Raw genomic sequence first — 22,142 nt, forward strand, 5'->3', positions numbered from 1 at the left:
GCACACGGTCATACCTGTGTGTGTGTGTATATATATATATATATATATATATATATATAGTTTCAAAAAAACACAAAAAACAATAACAAAAAAACAACAAAGTGAGGACGTGATACGGATAGTGTTATTGGACGCTCGGGAAAGGAAAGAGAGAGAGTATGACGTTTCGGGTGGAGCCCTTCGTCGGAAAGACGGAAAGTTCAAAGAATGGAAAAGTGGAGGAAGAGAAAATCGGCACCGATGCCCACAAGGTTACATTATGCAGTATAGTACATCTATTTCAGCTGATTTTGCCAATCCTGACGTCCCTCACAAGGGGCAGTATGAAGAATATGGTGACAGCTTTCTGCTACTCTGAAATGGATCTATAGATGCGGCATTGTATAAATACTAATATACCCTCTCCAAGTGCCTGGTTTTCCTGACTAATAAATTACTGGAGCATTTACATGCTCGCTCATCCTGCTAGAAACAGCAGCCAATGTTCCTTCATGTCTGCCTAACCAAGGTTAATAAAAGGTTAGACATTCCTAAAGAATAGAGTTATGAATGGTGAAAGTAAAGAATATGTACACACGGTGTTTAGGGTTACGGCTTTTGTTATACCGAAAACGGCCACCGTTAGGAATTATCTAATTGGTCAAAAAAAAAAAAGTAATTTCTTCTAATCTGCATTTGGTTACAATTCTGCAATTTATATTTTGAATGGTGGAGGTAAATCTGCCCTCACCAAAACAAATAAATAAATAAAACAAAAAACATTCCTGAATTTTTGTGACTATTTATGTGTGTTTGTGTATACTATGTACTTTTAACCCTCTACTTGTCAAAAGCATTTTCATAAGTCTTAAACGCCCAATGCTTGTTTTCAGACCCTTAGTCCAAGCTGTTTCATACATTATGAGTTATATAAATAATATGAAGCTTTCCTTTCATAACTCCTATGTTGTTTTGGTGGTTAAAAAAAAGTGGGGAATGTTTACCATATATGATGCATGGCCACCAGAGAAATATGGGCATCCAAAGTGGTGGGTACAACTCTGTAGTTATGCCGAAATATGTTCTGTGTAATTCAATCTGATACATAGGGTAGGCAAAGGGTTAAAAAGACATTTCACCTCGGTAGTCTTTCTCTTTCCTTCCTCTCACCCTGTCTCTCCACAACGAACAAGAGAAATATACGATTTATCCGCACAGTTTAAGATAATTATTATTGTTTATATTTATGATTATTGCATAACTTAACACTCTGACAAATAACGTATTTATTTGCGAATAATAAGTTGCCCTATTTTATACTTTATTTTCATTGAAAATACTGGTAGGTGCGATCTATACACAAAGCAAAGCCAAAACTTTCAAAGAAAAAAAAATGTACCAAGATTTAAAACTAAATAAGGCGTGCATCTTATACTCGAGTAAATACGGTAGCTGTTGAGAAAATAAGAACCAGCTTGTTCAACTACAACCCTTGAAGTTTTAAGTGTGTAAGTCCCATGACTGAAACCAGTTGAAGGAAATATATGCGCGCGAGCGTGCACACACTAGTTTTGTTTATTCTCTAGCAGCTTAGAAAGTTTTCGCCTCAGTATTTATAAATTGTCTCCGCTCCTATGTTTGAGTGACTGACAGCTATTGATATTATCAATTATATCTTATAACAACACCACTAAATGACAAAGTGTGTGCTGCTTTGGGATTAGTTAATAATTATGTGATTGTCACTTTTTCTCTGAACTTTTTCCTGAAACACTACACCTACATAATTGCTCTCCAGTTTTAGACTTCTCAACTTGTGTGTATGTAAACCCACAGTAAGGTCTTATGTTTCGATATTTACTATAAGAACTTAAGCATGCATACATACACACATATGCTTGCATATATATATTATTCTTAAACAAGAATGTTGTTGACAGTGACTTCGAAGTTTTGGCCAGTTTAGCCATCATGGCTGAAATTTCGAAATCACTGTCAACAACATTTTTGTTAGAGAATAACAAATTTGTACTCTTCAAAAGTATAGAGTAACCCATCAGATTAATGTAAAATTGTTTTCATTATAACTGAACATAAAAACAAACATTGTGTGTGTGTATGAGAGAGGGAGACTAAGAAAAGAACATGGACATGACTATAACTTTGTACTCCTTTATTCAAATTCCTACATATGTTTCAGTATTTCGTAACATGTATACGTATATATGTTTACATATTTTCTCACTGCTTCCCAATGCTCTGTTTCCCTTTCTTTTGCACTCCTCTCTCCACAATGTCTCTGATGCTTAAACATCCTCTCGTCTCTCTCTCTCTCTCTCCCTCACCAATCTTTACAGCTCCTTTACATCTCTTTCCTTCAGTCCAGATTCTAACCACCCTCATTACTTTCTTTTATTTATATATCCTTTTCCCCCTCCACACTTTCCACCTTTATTCATTTTGTTTAAAGTCATCACCCTATCTCTCTTACGTTCCTTTCCTTCATAGGAGATCTTTTGGCTCATTAGTCTTGCATGCTACAAGGTGGCCTCTGGTGCTGGTGCCACCTAGCACACTATGAAGTGGTTGGGATTAGAAAGAGATCCAATTGTAGAAACTATGCAAAAACTGAAACGGAGCACAGCATGATCCTGTAACTCTTTGGGCCCCTTAGAATTGATCAACCCATACCAGCAAAGAAAGTGTATGTAAAAGGATGTGTGTATATATAGTTTAAATTAAAAATTTAGAAACTTTGTGAGAATGTGAAATAATTTGTTTTTAACAGTTGAACATGAACCAGGTAAAATTATAATTAATAGCGTGTAAATATTGGGTTTAAAACCTTTTGTATAGAAAAAGATGAAGGGTGCCCATGGAACTCAAACCCAAATCTTCTATAAACCTGACAGACATTCTATATATTTATATTTGCTTAAAATATCTGAAATAGGATATGTGCTTGTCACCCAAATATCTAATCAGGTTGTACTGGAAGTAGTTGTACCTTATGACTGGTGTAGTTCTATCATTGTACAATGTTACAAGACAAAGGAGATGCATTGGAGAGAGGAAACTACAGAAGCAACAACTTGTTAGACCAGGCTGTGAAGGTGACAGAAGAAGTTGTAGCATATTCAATCAGGAACAGAATAAGCCTAGATGAGATGCAGGGTGGTTTTATGCCTGGAAGAGGTAGCACAGATGGCATTTTTCTCTGAGGCACATACAGAAGTACTAAGCTAAGAGTAAGCCATTATATCTAACATTCATGACAAAGTGCTATGCTCAGTAATCTGGTGTCTCTAGGGAATGTAGGTATTGATAAATCGTTTTTGAGTGTGCTGTCAATAAAGTGAGAGCAAATGATGAGTTAAGACACAAATTTAGTATAAAAATTGGGGTCCTTCGATGTTCATTTCTCAGTCCCCTCCTGGCCATCATAAGAATTCAAGACTTATTTTGCAGAGTGAAGAGCTATAAGAACTGATGATCTACCTTTTATATCTAAATATACAGTAGAATTAAAATGGGAGAAGAAATTTCAAGTGTGGAAACAGACCCTAGATTTGAGAAGCCTCAAATGAATTTAGTTAAGACTCAGGTGTTAGTGAGCAGAAAAGAAGTTAGGACTCTGTGCTGTCCAGGAAATAGCTTTACTCAAGATGCAGAAAAGATGTAAGTAGGAACTCCGTATGTTGTTTCCAGTATAAGGGGTGTTGTGGAGGGGCTAATGCAGTTTTTCACCTCTCCTTGAAAAATTCTTTTTTTTTTTTTTTGAAAAATTTTTTCGGATTCCTACGTTTTAGATGTCAGAAATTACAAATATGCATTTTCAAAATTTTAAATTCACTTAGCATATAGATATGTGTATAAAGAGATAGATATGGAATTCTTCCTGGGGCTATTAACAACAGTAACACCGTCCTCTATAGGACCACCACACTTAGTTGACAAATATATTTTATGAATAAACAGACAGGGATAGATAGACAGGTAAATAAATGAATAAATGAATGAAAGTTCAAAATTTGAAATTAGGGGAGGGGGTGAAATTTGAGCCCCTTATTAAACTTTATAACATTAGTTATTAAACATTGTTTGTTTCTTATAAAATGGTGTATATTTAATTTATATTAAATTATTATTTACGATTATTTAAGGCAAACACAAGCAAAATGCAAATTCTTTTCGCTTTAATGTTTTTGTCTGTATTTAATTTTGATTTGCATATGTTCATCAATTCACTATGATCTCTTTAAAGTAAACAAAATCAAAAATATAAATGGAGTTGGGTGGATGGTGAAATAAAAAAAAAAAAATTTTTTTTGCATATTTGTAATCTCCAATGTCTAAAACATTAGGAATCCGAAAAAATTTTTTTCAAAAAATTGCATTTTTCAAGGAGAGATGCGAAACTGCATTAGCCCTGTTGTGGAACCACCAGTAAGATAACAGGAAACAGGTTTTGTATATCAGATTCCCTGCAACAATAAGCACTTAGGACACAACAGAAATATATTCTCTTAAATGCCCAACTGTCTCACAAGAAGTGGTTGATGGCATCTGTTATCTTGGGAACAGTTAGTGGAATCTGGAACAAAGAAGCTGCTTTATTGTAGACATATTCTGCTACCACATTACCAGAAACATCATTTTAATTCACCTAGTGGTTTGGTGCATTATTTAAAAGTAGTAACGCTTTCTTGGAAATAGTATGCCTGGCACTGTACCTCTTAAAAGCAAGGCCTTAAAGTTTGTGAACCTGTCTTGGAATAGATTTGTAGTAATGTGAGCCTTCTTGAACACCATATCACAGGGAGATTAAACTTTAGTTCCTGAAAGTTCTTTGATTTTCTGAGTGATACATGAGCAGGTGCTTTCATTTCATATCATCAACAATATTTCTTCCCACAAGAAGCATCAGGTGGGTTTGTTTTTTTTTTTTTTTAAGATTTAGAGCCAAGTACTAATTTTTCCAAACAATGCTCATTTTTATCCTCATTTAGCATTTGTACTGGTTGAAACCCCCTTAAACCTTTAGCGTTCTGATTCTGTCAAATGTAATGCTTGTTTATTCACATTGTTTTGAAATCATCATCATCATCGTTTAATGTCCGCTTTCCATGCTAGCATGGGTTGGACGATTTGACTGAGGACTGGTGAAACCGGATGGCAACACCAGGCTCCAGTCTGATTTGACAGAGTTTCTACAGCTGGATGCCCTTCCTAACGCCAACCACTCAGAGAGTGTAGTGGGTGCTTTTACGTGTCACCCGCACGAAAACGGCCACGCTCGAAATGGTGTCTTTTATGTGCCACCCGCACAAGCCAGTCCAGGGGCACTGGCAACGATCTCGCTCGAAAATCCTACGGGAGCCAGTCAGGCGGTACTGGCAACGGCCACGCTCAAAATGGTGCATCTCATGTGCCACCCGCACAAGAACCAGTCCAGGGGCACTGGCAACGATCTTACTTGGCTTGCCGGGTCTTCTCACGCACAGCACATTTCCAAAGGTCTCGGTCAGTAGTCATCGCCTCGGTGAGGCCCAATGTACGAAGGTCTTGCCTCACCACCTCAGCCCAGGTCTTCCTGGGCCTACCTCTTCCACGGGTTCCCTCAACTGTTAGGGTGTGGCACTTTTTCACGCAGCTATCCTCATCCATTCTCACCACATGTCCATACCAGCGCAATCGTCTCTCTTGCACGCCACAACTGATGCTTCTAATGTTCAGCTTTTCTCTCAAGATACTTACATTCTGATGGGTATTCACATTGACATTACACATCCAACGGAACATCCTGGCTTCATTCCTTGCGAGCTTACGTATGTCCTCAGCAGTTACAGCCCATGTTTCACTGCCATGTAGCATGGTTGTTCGTACGCATGCGTCATACAGTCTGCCTTTTACTCTGAGTGAGAGTCCCTTTGTCGCCAGCAGGGGTAAGAGCTCTCTAAACTTTGCCCAGGCTATTCTTATTCTAGCAGCTACACTTTCAGCGCACCCACCCCCACTACTAACTTGGTCGCCCAGATAGCGGAAGCTCTCGACTACCTCTAGTTTTTCACCCTGGAATGAGATAGAAGTTGTTTCCTGTTTGTTTACAGTCTTTATTGCACCTGAACATCTGCCACAAACAAAAACTAACTTGCTAGTTAACCTGCCTTTGATGTTGCTGCACCTCTTATGTGTCCATAGCTTGCACCGGGTACTTCTTATAGAGTTACTACCTACTCCTTTTCTACATACTGAGCAGGGCCATCTACCTGAAGGGGTTTGTGTTTTATCTACCTTCCTACTTATTAGGATTTTGGTTTTAGCTAGGTTGACTCTAAGGCCCTTCAATTCTAGACCTTGCTTCCACACCTGAAACTTCTCCTCTAGTTCTGATAGTGACTCCGCAATTAGGGCAAGGTCATCAGCATAGAGGAGCTCCCAGGGGCAACCTGTCTTGAACTCCTCTGTGATTGCCTGGAGGACTATGATAAATAAGAGGGGGCTGAGGACGGAACCTTGGTGGACCCCTATCTCTACCCGGAATTCATTGCTGTACTCATTTCCAACCCTCACCTTACTGGCAGCATCTCTGTACATGGCTCGCACAGCTCTCACTAACCATTCTTCTATCCCAAGTTTCCTCATTGACCACCAGATAAGGGATCGGGGGACCCTGTCAAAGGCTTTCTCCATGTCAACGAAAGCCAGGTACAGAGGTTTATCCTTAGCTAGGTATTTCTCCTGCAACTGTCTCACTAGAAATAAGGCATCAGTAGTGCTGATCATGCATTATCTCATACATGTAAGATTTTGGTGATGTGTTAACTTTTATAATAACATTGTAGGATTAGTGTGAAAGGTTAGATCTTGCCAATTTCAACATAAAACAAGTAGAATATTTCGACTGGTTATGGCTGCTTTAAAACAAATCATTTGCTTCAGTTACTCAAGATAAGTCATAGCAACTTCTGTTTTAGTACTGGCAGTTTCATTAGTTATTATAATGCATCAAATAAGGCACTTTCAAACCAGACTTTACTATACCAGGAAAGGTTTTATATATAAGATTACAATTTTCAATAATTCTGCAAGGGCATCCAGCTGTAGAAACTCTGCCAAATTAGATTGGAGCCTGGTGTAGCCATCCGGTTGCACCAATCCTCAGTCAAATCGTCCAACCCATGCTAGCATGGAAAGCGGACGTTAAACGATGATGATGATGATGTATTTATTAGCACTTTAAATCCGGTCTAATTATTGATCCATGCACTTAAGAACTGTTCCATATTACACTATCATATCAGATTTTTACAAGCAACACAGACTCTATGGTAAAGAGAATAGGTACTTGAGCATGTCACCTGATTTTGTCTTTGTTGTTAAATATTTGTTCTGTAGATTTTGTGAACTTTATGATTTTATAATATAGCAGAGATTTTCTCGTGCATCAAACCGTTGTAAAACATTAAGTTTGACTTCTGTTATCATATTTTTTCTGAAATACTCTTTTTGTTTCAATTAATTTTGAAAATAATGAAGATTTTCGATAAAATAACTTTTTATTATTAAGATGGTTTAATTTGAATATTAATGAGCATGAAATTTTGATGGAAGATTTTTATTTAGGTCACTTTAAAACAAGAAATTTGTATCAAAGAGCCAGATGTTGCCTCAGACAGGTTGGTTTCAGACTGCATGCATCGGTAGTTAAATTCATCACCATCAGAGGTAGACAAGAAATCCATGCCAAATAGTAAACTAGCGTAATCCAAAGGAAATAGTGATGTAGTACATCACTATATTATTGGCAAAAAATAATGGTCTTATTATTTTGGATGCAAGACTGGAAACAAAAAAATGAAAGGTTAGGGGTGATGTTAAAGGATGGGAGCTTTATGATATTGACAATTGGAGACTGGACAGCTCCCCAGCTGGCCACCTCCTGTCAAACCATCCAACCCATGTTAGCATCATGATGATGTTGATGAAGAAAGTACTTTGTGGTTAAATTTAATAACAAAGCTCAGGGAGAGAACTCAAGGGCAATGGAAAAAACAAGGTCAGTTGAATTGGTGCCTGCAGAAATAAAGTGGGGGGGGGGGGAGGAGCAGGTAGTTGTTAGTAAGGATGTTGAAAACAGCGAAGAATATAAAAGCCTAATTTTTAAGATGAAAAAGCAAAAAATTTTTTTAATTAAACTGGTAGGCTTTAATAGAAGAAAGAAAAAGAAATAAGATGTCATTGAACATAAAGTATTTCACCAAGTCCAGGTAAGGTTGTTTATGAAAGACTAGCAGTCACCCATGCATATCAGCCTCCCTTCTCCATGCCACCAAATGTTATCTTTGGGAAAGGCAAAAACAAAGGTTGATACAGCTTGGCACCAGTGACATTGCAACTCATTTCCACAGCTGAGTGAACTGGAGCAATGTGAAATAAAGTGTCTTGTTCAAGAACACAACACACAGCCTGGTCTGGGAGTCGAACTCACTACCTCATGACGCTAGCCAGGCAAGGAGAAATCTTAGCTTGCTTGGAAACAGGTGATGGTTGGTGACAGGAAAGGCACCCAGCTGTTGACAACCTAAGTCAATGAATTCCAGCTTACCCATGCAAGTATAGAAAAACAGTTACAACAATGATGATGATTATATATGTATATATATATGCACTTGTTTGTGTGTGTATAAATATATATATATATATATATATATATATATATATATATATACATACATACACACACACACCAATGCATACATTATATGGGTATTGATTTTATGCATGTGAGAGTGGTTTGCACATATGAGGGGGTGCTGAAAAGTTTCTGGTTTTTAGAGTATTCCAAAAGGCATGGTCGGAGGCTCGACCTTCTGAGTCCTTTACAGGGCTTAGAGAAACTGAGGGACCACAGCAATCATCATCATCATCATCATCATCATTGTTTAACATCCATTTTCCATGCTGGCATGGGTTGGACTGTTTGACTGGGGACTAGCAAGCCAGGAGGCCGCACCAGGCTCCAATCTGAATAAGTATGTGAATCTGATAGGGGAATATGTTGAATAAAATCATAACTGAGCCTCCTGTATTTTCTTTTACCAGAAGCCAGGAACTTTTCAGCAGCCCCTTGTGTCAAGCATGCACATGCATAAAAATAATGTAGCCACTCAAAGACAATTGTTCTTGGAAAAGTGATCCATGTCCAATTAAAATTTTATCGAGGTAGCAGTTGATTTCTTTTGCTTGTATTTGGTCTGGATAATCCTTTACTATACTACTTCATCTTCATCATTATAACTTGCAAGTTTTAATGTGACAAGCGAGGAAGAAACTAGGAAGATCATTAAATGTTTCACATCTAGACCTTTGATAGTTTTTTACTTTGACCAGACATCGATATAATTTGTGTGTGTGAGTGCATGCTCTCTCTCTCACACACACACACATATTTATGTATATATATTTATATATTGTGATCCAAATACTGAAGTCCATTTAATGCATCTTTGAATTCAGTACATAGGCACGCACAAGCATATATACATCTACACACACACACTCTCTCTTGAGGCGGCGAGCTGGCAGAAACGTTAGCATGCCGGGCGAAATGCTATAGGTATTTCGTTTGCCGCTACGTTCTGAGTTCAAATTCCGCCAAGGTCAGCTTTGCCTTTCATCCTTTCGGGGTCGATTAAATAAGTACCAGTTACGCACTGGGGTCGATATAATTGACTTAATCTGTTTGTCTGTCCTTGTTTGTCTCCTCTGTGTGTAGCCCCTTGTGGGTAGTAAAGAACTAACACACACACTCTCTCTCTCTCTCTCTCTCTCTCTCACACACTCTCATAATCTTTTTTCTCTTTAGAACAGGAAAACAGTAATCAAATCTGAATGTTTTCCACTTTTAAAACATGATAATATTCTTATAGGTATTATATATGTTGTATGTGTATGTATGATTTTATGTGTGTTTGTAACTGTGTGTGTTCTGAAACTAAAAACTCACAGATATTGGTCCTTCATCTTTGCCCTACACTGAAAGAAACCAGATACAAAATAAAGGCTGGTGGGGAATGTTGTGGACTAAACTGTTCACTTCTGACTATCAATAATTACTTTCCATATATTCTCTAAATAGGATGTTGTTGTACTCCAGGAAGACTTCCCTGCTTGTATTAATATATATTACTCAGAAATTTTTTTCAGGTTGACAAACTGCCTGCCTCCCACACTTAATAAACTAAGCTAATATTATTTCCCTGAAGCATAACCATTACACTGAAATTCATCAATTGGTTTTCCTTTCTGTTATTAATATTTTTTTTCTTCTTTTTGTGACTAATATCTTAATTCATTTTAAAGCCCTCGTGGTAATTTTCTATATATCTTATTTTAATTAATTACAAAAGGATAAGGTTAGGAATTTTAACGAATGACTTCCTTTGAAAAGTTAGTGTAATAAATTCCTTTTCTGTGCATTTGTTTCATCTTCCTCCTCGCTTCTGTTTTTCCTTATTGCATTTCTTTGAGCAATTCCTGAATTGTAACACTGTTAAGTTGATGATAATCTCTGGTCTCTTTTTTTTATGCATTACTTAATACAGACATAAATTGCTACGATTCCTGAAGAATCATGCTCTGCTGATATTGGTTTTTGAAGAATTAAGAGAATGAGAGAAAAATGTTCCCTTGAAAATAAGCTAGTATATTAATCCTTTTTTGTATGTATGTTGAAATATATCGTCTTTGTTTCAATTAATTTTGAAAATAATAAAGAATTTATTAAGCTAACTTTCATTATTAAGTTAATGTTTCAAACATAATTTAAGATGAAAATTTGGTGTAAGGTTTCAATTTAGATCACTTCAAAATGTGATTTGTGACATAAAATGAAGATCAGTTTCAGGGCAGGTTGATATCAAAAGGGTTAATCTGCTAAATGAAACTCTTCCATACAATCTATTACCTCTTCATCACAGCCAAATTAATTGAGCCATAGAGTTAATTAAATGACCTCATTGGAAATGCCTGATGTAAATTTGAACTCCCCACGACCTTTCTGTCAACTAAATACTACACTCATTTGGCCTGTTCAGATGTATATAATGTTGTAAGTACATACTAATTAATCACACTGGTGTTAAGTTGCCTTCCATTTAACAGGAGCTGGTAAAATAAGCTCCAAATGATAAGACTGGAATTGGTTGTTATTTCTATCAAAACTGACATTGTCAAATCAGAGAGGAACAAACTAAGTCAGTTTACTGATATTTTTTCTTTTGGAGATATAGTGCTGCATTTAATGATATATATATTGTGTGTGTAACCATGTGGTCTTGGGTTTAGTCCCACAGCATGGCACCTTGGGTAAGAGTCTCCCACCATAGATAGCCCTGGGCCAATCAAGGCTTTTTGAGTGGATTTGGTAAAAGGAAACTGCATGAAGCCCATCATATGTATATATACAAGTGGGTGCTGGAAAGTTCCTGGTTTCAGGTAAAAGAAAATACAGGAGGATTAGTTAATTATGATTTTATACAACATATTACCCTCTCAGGTTCACACACACACATATTCCAGCAGTCGTACAACTTTTCTAAGCCCTGTAAAAGAACTCAGAAGGTTGGGCCTCTGACCAGGCCTTTCGCAATACTCTTAAAGCCAGGAACTTTTCAGTACCTCCTCATATATATATATATATATATATATATATAGATAGATCTGTTAATTCTCCAGAAGCTATAAATTACAGGACTCAATACAAATGCAGAGCATTCATTATAACCCAAGAAAACTGATTCAGCTCCAGAATTTTTTTTTTAATTAGCTCATATATATATATATATATATGAATGTTACCACTTGTGAATCGTTGGCGATTTTCTTCCTCCGTCTTTGCTTCCATTGGACTTCCCTCTGTTTCCGAAGAAGAGCATTTGTTCGAAACATTAAACCATCTTTCTTTCTTCCCTGAGCGTCTGCTAATACACTACATGTACCACGTCCTCGTGTTGTTGTTTTTTTTTTGTGTGTTTGTTCTTTTTGGGATTTAATATATATATGTATGTATGCCTGTATATATGTGAGAGTATAGTTTCACTGTAATAGTCTCAGTATGAAAATGAAACCATTAAAGTGAAAGTACCTGTCATTACAGTATCGAAATGTGATTGTTTCAGTTTTGATACTGAAATAGTTTTCTTTTACTGTCAGTGTTTCTCCTTCCTTTCTTTTTGTATTTGTTGTTGGATCGTTTGTAAAGGTTCACAAGAGAAAGTAGGAGTTGAAAGGATTTGTAAAGGTAGTAGAAAGAGGAAATTAGATTTTATTAAGGGGGGAAATGTTAATTTGCGTACTTTTATGGATTTTATTCGTAACTGGGAGTTATTTTGATGGAAAAAATGACGCTGTGACCTAAGTTATGGTATTTAGAATATTAATTCTGATTCTTTCATTCAAGAAATTTGGAATTGTGTAAATGTATGAATTTTAAACATACACACACACACACACACACACACACAGAAAATCTGCCTTTTATAGATAAGATTCATCAAACTCCAATGGCTGCAGGCATGTAACCTCTCTTCAAACTGGAGGTAGAAAACCATTATGGTCAGTTAATTAGTAAACAAAAGAATAATATACCTCCAGTTTGAAGAGAGGTTTAATTCCCAAGCACTTTATGGGTGCAAAACCGTTGGTCACTCTATGACCACACACACATATGCATAGATATTTATATGTATGTGTGTGTGTGTGTTACATGTATATGGACATCATAAAAATCAAGTTCCCCCAGACTGTGTTGGCCTTTTCGTATGTTTCCAGTGAGAATGACATCATGCCACCCTACATCTTTGAACTGAGCCTTAAGCTCAATTCAAGATAACTATGTGAAACTGCTGGAGACTGTAGTTGAACTCTGGTTGGGGATGGTTGCTGCTAGAAGGTCATATGTGTGGCAGCAAGATTCAGCTTCTTATCATACCTCTGAAAAGAGTCAGAAGTGGTTGCCAAAGAATTTCTACAACTTCACCAGCCCCAATTTCTGGCCTCCTAATTCCTTTGATTGTAATCCCATGTATTACTATGTGCATGATGTGGTTGAGAAAGACACCGACTGCTCTACCTGCAACACCAAGGCCAAGATCAAGGAGGTGTTCAAAATCTTTCCAGGGATTCAGTGAAAAACTCATGTGCTAGGTTCTGGAGCCACCTTGCTGAGATTGACTACTTTGAATAAACTGTTATTATAAACTGTTACAACTGTAATCTTGTTGATACTTTTTTGATTTTTAAAAAAATACTTTTATTTTTGGATGGGATATTGTTTTCTTCCCCTGTTATACAAACTTTCAAATTTAGCCTGGACACCCTCTTTGTGTATATATACTCATATATGTGTGGAGGCGCAATGGCCCAGTGGTTAGGGCAGCGGACTCACAGTCATAGGATCGCGGTTTCGATTCCCAGACCGGGCGTTGTGAGTGTTTATTGAGTGAAAACACCTAAAGCTCCACGAGGCTCCAGCAGGGGATGGTGGCAAACCCTGCTGTACTCTTTCACCACAACTTTCTCTCACTCTTACTTCCTGTTTCTGTTGTGCCTGTAATTCAAAGGGTCAGCCTTGTCACACTGTGTCACACTGAATATCCCCGAGAACTACGTTAAGGGTACACTTGTCTGTGGAGTGCTCAGCCACTTGCATGTTAATTTCACAAGCAGGCTGTTCCGTTGATCGGATCAATTGGAACCCTCGACGTCGTAAGCGAAGGAGTGCCAACAACAACTCATATATGTACATTTATACACACATACACACAAAAATATAGATTTCTCATCCACAAGACCATACATGAATCAAAAAGCAGTGTTCACGTTGAGCACTTGAGTATGTTTGCATATTTCTATACAAGGAATATTGGTGAAGCATTTCAATCAACACTTCTGCCAAATGCAAACACGAATGTTGACATGATTGTCTGAGACCGAAAACATGCATCCTGTATTCTTGTGGAGGTCATTTACACAGCAAAAGTTGGCATTTCAATCCAAGCTTCTGCGAACCAAAACGCTGATGGATAACCCACTCAAAATTCTACGACTTCTTTACTTTGATTATAAATTTATATATTTGTCCTCAGAACCATTGTTGAATTTACATTATGTTACTAAATGCTTACATTATAATCTTGAAAGACCGGGATTTTTAAGCAAACACGTTTTCTGTAAATGCAATCTGTGAGTGAACAGTGAAAAAAAAATCAACAAAACTTTGCAAAAGTTTTCTATATAATTCTTTCTAAATTTCTTAATTCCAATCATGGAACTTCCCCTGTTTGTTTGAAAGCTATTAGTAGTCCTTTCTTTATAGAATGAAGCTAAAGAATTTAGGTAAGAATACTTGTACGACTTACATGCAGATATGTGATGTAATCTATTTTGTATCTTTTGTTATATGTGTGTGTGTGTGTGTGTGTGTATTTACGTGTGTTGGTTTTCTAAGCTGAGATCTTCGGTCTACTTGACTATTCTAAACATTGATGATGCTTGCAGCAAGGAACTTGGAATAATAAGTTACTTCACATTTGTTAAATTGTAATGTGTGTGTGTAGTATCATTTACTTGTTTCAGTCATTGGAACAAACTCAATGTATAAGAGGTTGAACCGAAGAGAAGATATGGGAGGAGATGAGAAAGTGGACACTTTCATAAGAGTGTGAGTGAGGAGAAACTGGTGGTTAGAGATGAGGATAGAGGTGAATATAGTGAGTGGTAAACAAGGATGGAAATTCAGTTGAAGGGAACCACCAGTATGGAATGGGGTAAGGTGAGAGGAATAGGAGTGGCACAGGAAAGAGAATAGATGAGAAAGTAGTGGGATGAAGTACAAGGTAACCAATAAACCTTTCTGGGTTTTATGAAGAATTCAGTTCAAATGTGCATGTATGGTTGTGTGGTTGAGATGTTTGCTTCCCAACTAGGTGGTTTGGGGTTCAATCCCACAGCACAGCATCTTGAGCAAGTGTCTTTTACTATCACCCAAAGTTAACTAAACCTTTTGAGTGGTGGCTGCATTTTACCTTATGATGTATGTTTTCTGTGACTAATCTATGATGATGTAAAGTGAGGTATTTTATTTTTTTCATTCTATTTCTTTGTTGTTTGTGTGTGTGTGTGTGATTGTTTAAGACAGGGGTTTTCAAACTGTGGTCCGCGGACCACAGGGGGTCCGCAAGGACAAGACAGGGTCCGTGGACAGCAAATACTTTTTATGGGTAATTTGATTTTATATATGTTTTTTAATCAAATTTTTTTAATTGACAATAAACCTATTTGTTAAATACTGTTAAATAAATAAATGTAAAAATATATGTTATTTTAAGCAAATATTTATGTATAAATTTCATAAGCGTTTATAAGGGGTTCCCTAAGGTAAAGCCTGAAATATAAAGGGGTCCACAAGTCAAAAAGTTTGAAAACCCCTGATTTAAGATATTGAGACTCATGGCTAAAACTGTCATTTTACCATTTGGTGCCTTCAATGGAGTCTCCTCTGCAGCAAAAATTCCAACCAAGTTTTCGGATAGCTTCCTCTTACTAATCATGCTGGTCACGAGGTATGATTTTTATGTCTGCTGCTCTCCTTTCCACCCGAATAGGCAATTAAAAAAGAAAAACAAAAAATATACAGAAGACCATAGGAGTGCCACAATCAATACTGGATCTGATATATTATTTGTAAAGCCATGTGTCGTGTTGCATTGTTTCTTTGTGTTGGTCAATGTGTTGTGAGAGAGAGAGAGTGCTCTTTTGTATGTTTATGCATAATTTTGTTTCATTTTTTTTTTTACTCATTGTGCTACAAAAGTTGTAAAGGTGTTGTAAGTAATTTTTTTTATATTTAGTCTTTGTGTGTGATGATGTCACTGAGTGTGGGTGGTTGGTTGCATCTAATGGTCTTAGGTGTTTCTAATAAATAAGGAGATTGTTGTTGAAGTTTAATTCCACCTCCCCTTCGCCCATGCTGGCTATGATCTAAACAGTCCTATAATCAAAGATAGTCCAACCATGACTATCTTGTCTTTATTTACCTCAGATATCCAGGACTACATTATTCAATGTCTGTTTCACTTCTTAAACTAGTGAGGTGTAACTTGTTACCATTTCTAACAGGTTGAGTATGCACATAAAAGCTCCCTTAGTGACTTGTTATTGTTTAACTCCAAGTTAACCCAAATTGTACAGCTTCTATAATCCATGTATTCCATGCATGCCCATCACATTTTATTTTCAGACAATGCATCAGGTTTATTATTTAAATTGTATTCTTTGTTATTTCTTTTAGTATGATGTGATGTAGTTTGAGTGAAATTCAGTTGCCTTTTCTAGCAGACTGAATGACCAGTAATCTGGTAGGGTGTAATTTGAGGGAGATTTGGTTACCATTTCTAGCAGGTTGAGTATGCACATAGAGGCTCCTTTGGTGGCTCGTTGTTGTTATTGTTTAACTCCAAGTTCACCCAAATTGAGTAGATCTATATAATCCATGTGTTCCATTCATGCCCATCACATCAGGCCTATTATTTAAACTGTATTCTTTGTTTCTTTTATTATGATTGGAGTGAAATTCGGTTGCATTTTCTAGCAGACTGAATGACCAGTATGAGTTTTGTCCTTAAATGGTTAATATAGGAACAGCGGTAATATATGGCTATTTGGGTGGGGGTAGTGTTGTTGTTGTGTGTTTAATGATAATGCTTGTTGTGGTATTGGCGGCTGGATTGTTGATTCTGTTGACTGAAGTGCTGCTTTTTGTCTTGTTAAAAAAAATATTAATGGTACCATTGTTACTTATGGATTTTACCTTGTGATCCATAAAATATCCTTTTGTTTCTCTTAGTTAAAGTATTCTTCCTTGGGACAATAAAGCTGTCAGGAAGCTATTACTGTCATCGTCATCATCGTCATCACCATTGTCGCCGCCACCATCAATATCATTGTCATCTGATCCATAACATAACCACTGAAGTAGAATATTCTTTGATAGAACAAAAGTGATGCAAGGAAATACTCCTCCTCCTCCTCCTCTTCCTCCTCCTAATTATGCTTATCAGCATCATCTGATCATTGCCAACACCTCTATTAATTTTGCTGCTGCCACCACCACCATCACTGCCATCAACTCAACCACTTTTGCTGTTGTGTTTGTTCATTAATTATCACCAGCACAACTGGCATAAGTATTATCAACATCATCATCATCATCATCATCATCACCACCACACCACCACTAACGCCACCACTTTTATTATCTCTGCCGTCCATCATTACCATTGTTATTGTCATTGTTTGGTACCATTATTGCTAATGAATCTTTAATAACTGTTGAATATATGCAACATGTGTGAAACTGTTTTATAATATATTCATTATTTACTGCTTTCTGAGGTACCATAACTTGATTATAAACAGTGATTTTTCTTTTTTGGTGGGGTATTTTACAAAACAATTTGCTTTGTATTAACAGAAAAATAATCCATTAAAAGAATTGTTCGTAATATTGATATACCATAATTTCTTGGTGAATGTTGTGTTAAGAGCACAGATGATTGATACAAATGTTGTGGAGATAACTGAGAAACTGAGAGAGATTGGCGCTGTGTCTATGACCAGAAAATTTGACTCACAAATAGCCTTAAGAATCCTCTTGAAACTTGATAATGCAAAATAGGGAGAATTCACTGCTGTAAACAATTTTGTCCACTACAAATTTGCTGTGTTCTTTAACTGTTTTGTTAATGTATTTCTGTTGAAATACACTGCCTTTGTTTCAATTAATTTTGAAAATTATCAAATATCTACTAGTGTTTGGAACATTAATTAACATGAAATTTTGATGGAAGCTTTTAATTTAGACCCCTTTAAGTCTTTTGTTTTTAAACCAGCTCTACTTGACTCAAACCTCACCTGTTTCTAAGTAAGGTAATATTTTCTCTTAGCCAGACAGTTTCTCAGAAAAACTGCAAATGAATGATACTACTTGTATGATGGTGATGCTTGCTTACAACTGTTACATTGATGCCAAGACAAGACTGGACACACATATGCATATGTACGCACACACATGTATGAATGTATGTATGTTTTACCTTACTTGTAAACAGGTGAGAGTTGGCAATAGGAAGAGCATTCACCCATTGAAAATCTGCCTCAACAAATTCCAACTGACCCATGTGAGCATGGAAAAGTGGGCATTGAAACAATGGTGGTGGGAATAACACACACACACACACACACACAATAGGTTGCTTTCATTTGTTTACCAAATTCACACACATTACTTTTTTGGGCCTGGAGCTATTGTAGAAGACACAGTAGGACGGAACCTGAAACAATGTTTGAGAAGCAAGCTTCATAACTACACCAGCATGGCTGCTTCTTATTTCTCATATAGAACTAGTTTCATTTTTTTATGGCACATTACATCATTTTCTTGAATGTTGTGAAGGTATGTACAAATGAGATTTATCACTAATTGTGCCATAAGGACGCCTCTTCAAGAACTCCACCTTGAAATGAAATTAGCTTTTGTGTAGTGGAACAGATCCTTCTATAAGCTTTACTCATTGGAAGATATAGAATCAGTTCTTGCAGGTTAACATTAGCCAATTATATAACTAATACTGCTACTGGTACTACTTCATTTATATCTAGGTGGACTGTCAGGATTTTGCTGGAGGTGAATTTCACAACATATAATGAGCTAACATGAAAATGTATTTCATTTTATGTAGTACACTGTTAACATGTGTATAATTTATGATATCTACATGTCATTGAGTTTACTGGCATCTAATCATCTCAATGTGTATGTATGATATGCTGATGGTATCATAACATAATCATCAGCAGTATAATAAACTTGATATTTTGCGATATTAACACCTGAGAAAAAAAATGCAATATTTAATATATTGTATTACAACCATTGGTAATATTTTATATTAATATGACTATTGGCAGTATGTATAGTGATATCTGTTGTACAGCCATTAGTTCAGATATACTGATATCTTGTAATAATTGATACTAGTAGCATATAATATTTCGGCTGTTAGTATGACATTCTCATATCTTATGCCATCAGTAATACAATTTATTCGTTTAATAGTTGTGAACTGACATCTATAGGATGCTTGCTGGAGTTTGATAAATTGATATTGATTATATGTAATGATATAATTTGATATTTTTAGGTAACAAAATGCACTATGTTAAATTAATGTGATAACCACCCCAATACATTGCTATTTTCTCTTTGATACATTAATATTTTGTAGCAGATCATGTATTATATAATACACAGATATCTTGAAGTATATGACTATAGTAGAAGTCAATGATTAAGTTTGATTTGGCTACAGTGATGCATGCTATATATACTACCTGTGATATAAAATTCTATGCATATAAGGTATTTTGTATATCACTTTCTTTTTATGTTGATATTATATAGTATCTTGAGGTGGTGAGCTGGCAGAATCGTTAGCATGCTGGGCAAAATGCTTAGTGGGATTGCATCAGTCTTCATGTTCTGTGCTCAAGTACCACAGGAGTCAACTCCATCTTTCATCCTTTCAGGGTTGATAAAATAAGTACCAGTTGAGTGCTGGGGTCAGTGTAATCAACTTAACCCCTCTCTTGAAATTGCTGGCCTTGTGTCAAAATTTGAAATCAGTATTAAATAGTGTTTACATACAGCATAATCTGTTACAGTTTATTATACTATTTTTCTTCTTAATCAATCAATCAATCAATATGATATTAGAAGAATCAGTTGAGTTTTTGAGAGCAGAAATATCAATGGAAAGGTGATCAGCTCTATTGACTAATGACATATGACTTGTGGAATTAAATTCTGTTCTGGCTTTGCTCACAGAAGTCAGACAGCACTGCATATTGCAATGAACCATTTCTTATGTGAGAAACCAATGGTGGCTCTCTGACCGGCCATAATGAACAACCTTCTAAACATTACTGCTGTAATGTTTGAGACTTTGCATCTTTTCAAAGATATGAACTATTGACCAGTGTGTGTGTGTGCGCACTACTGTCTCCTTGTCTTGATATCGTGTGATAGTTGTACACAAATGTTACCATCAGGCAACCAGTGTCTTTCATTCCCAATCTTTTGTGAGAAGATTTCTGATTATAAGAAAGCATTACCTTACTTGGAAACAGGTAAGGGCTGATGGCAAGAAGGACATCCAGCCATAGATAATCCACCTCAACAAAATTCCATCTAAGCCATGCAAGCAAGGAAATCATCATCATCATCATCATCATTGTTTAACGTCCGCTTTCCATGCTAGCATGGGTTGGACGATTTGACTGAGGACTGGTGGACCAGGAGGCAACACCAGGCTCCAATCTGATTTGGCAGAGTTTCTACAGCTGGATGCCCTTCCTAACGCCAACCACTCCGGGAGTGTAGTAGGTGCTTTTACGTGCCATCCAGCAAGAAGGCCAGTCAGGAGGTACTGGCAACGGCCACACTCGAAATGGTGTATTTTATGTGCCACCTGCACAGGAGCCAGTCCAGCGGCACTGGCATATATAAAATCCATCATTATAATGATGGTAATATCCTCACATGTCTTTTAACCCTTGAACAAAGAATATTATAATTAAAATAAGGTGGTAAGCTGGCAGAAACCTTAGCATGCTGGGCAAAATGCTTAGCAGTATTTCGTCTGTCTTTACCTTCTGAGTTCAAATTCTGCTGAGGTCAACTTTGCCTTTCATCCTTTCAGGGTTGATAAATTAGGTACCAATTGGATACTGGGTCGATCTAATCAACTGGCCTCCCTCCCCCAAAATTTCAGGCCTTGTGCCAAGTGTAGGAAAGAATATTGACTAAAAGGGTTGTAGATTTGGAAGAAGTGGTAGTTGTGCTGAGTATTTAAATTGTGCTGAATCTGAGTATTTAATACTCAGTAGTTGTACTTAGTATTTAATTGTTGTACTGAGTATTCAGTGGCTGTGTGGTAAGTAGCTTGCTTACCAACCACATGGTCCCGGGTTCAGTCCCACTGCGTGGCATCTTGGGCAAGTGTCTTCTACTATAGCCTCGGGTCGACCAAAGCCTTGTGAGTGGATTTGGTAGACGGAAACTGAAAGAAGCCCGTCGTATATATGTATATGTATGTGTTTGTCCCCCCAACATCACTTGACAACCGATGCTGGTGTGTTTATGCCCCCGTCATTTAGCGGTTAGGCTTCTAAAGAATAAGTCCTGGGGTCGATTTGCTCGACTAAAGGCGGTGCTCCAGCATGGCCACAGTCAAAAGACTGAAACAAGTAAAAGAGTTGTACTGAGTATTTAATTTATATATTTTTTTAAATGCTAAAGAAGTCTTGCTTGTTTTCATCATTCCAGGATTGATAACGTTAAGTCACCAGCCAAGTATAGAGGTCAACATAATTGACTAAACACACCCCATTAAATTTGTGACTTTGTGCTTCGTTTAAAAATCATCACCATTATGTTTTTTAATTTAAAATAATTTCTTCAAACTCTCTTATCATTTGTATCAGTTTTTGTGGAACTAAGCAAAAGAAATAATAAAAAAAAAATTTCCTTCTGCATTGGATACTGGTCTATTACCATTAAATTTTTCTTTCCTTATTTGGAATTGAACTTAGTCTTGTACCAGCAAGCTCAACAAATCATTCATTGATTTTGAAGTGCTGCTACTGCTGCTAATACATTTTGTGTGCACATAATTTACTTGTGTAAACTGTTTTATTACTATTTTTTTTGTTTATTTTAATTTTTATTTTTATTGATATGTATCAGCGCAACAATCTCTGATGCAAACTTTATTATGTGGTATGCCATGAGATCTCATCAAAGATAATGGGTTCTAACATGTGGAAAGGATGGGGAGGATTTTAGCAGAGATGATATTTGAGTTTTGACAGGATGATGTCATGGCTGTATATATTTTTTTAAAATTGAATACAGATTACTACGATATGTGTAATTTACTTCAGTTTAGTATGAATTACTGTTTTTGTTTTACCATACCGACCGATAGCAGTATCATATATATTGAAAATGTATGATGACAGCTGAGTGTGATATTGTGTAA

The 22,142-nt window shown here is 36.6% G+C and overlaps 1 protein-coding gene across 15 annotated transcripts in view; it reads left to right on the forward strand.

The window, feature by feature from the left end:
* LOC106867691 (tumor protein p53-inducible protein 11) overlaps positions 1 to 22,142 on the forward strand; it is a 546,722-nt gene that overhangs the window by 286,864 nt on the left and 237,716 nt on the right. The gene's annotated exons all lie outside the window — the stretch shown is intronic.

Source organism: Octopus bimaculoides, chromosome 7, assembly GCF_046866305.1.
Source record: "Octopus bimaculoides isolate indiv1 chromosome 7, ASM4686630v1, whole genome shotgun sequence".
NCBI lineage: Eukaryota > Metazoa > Mollusca > Cephalopoda > Octopoda > Octopodidae > Octopus > Octopus bimaculoides.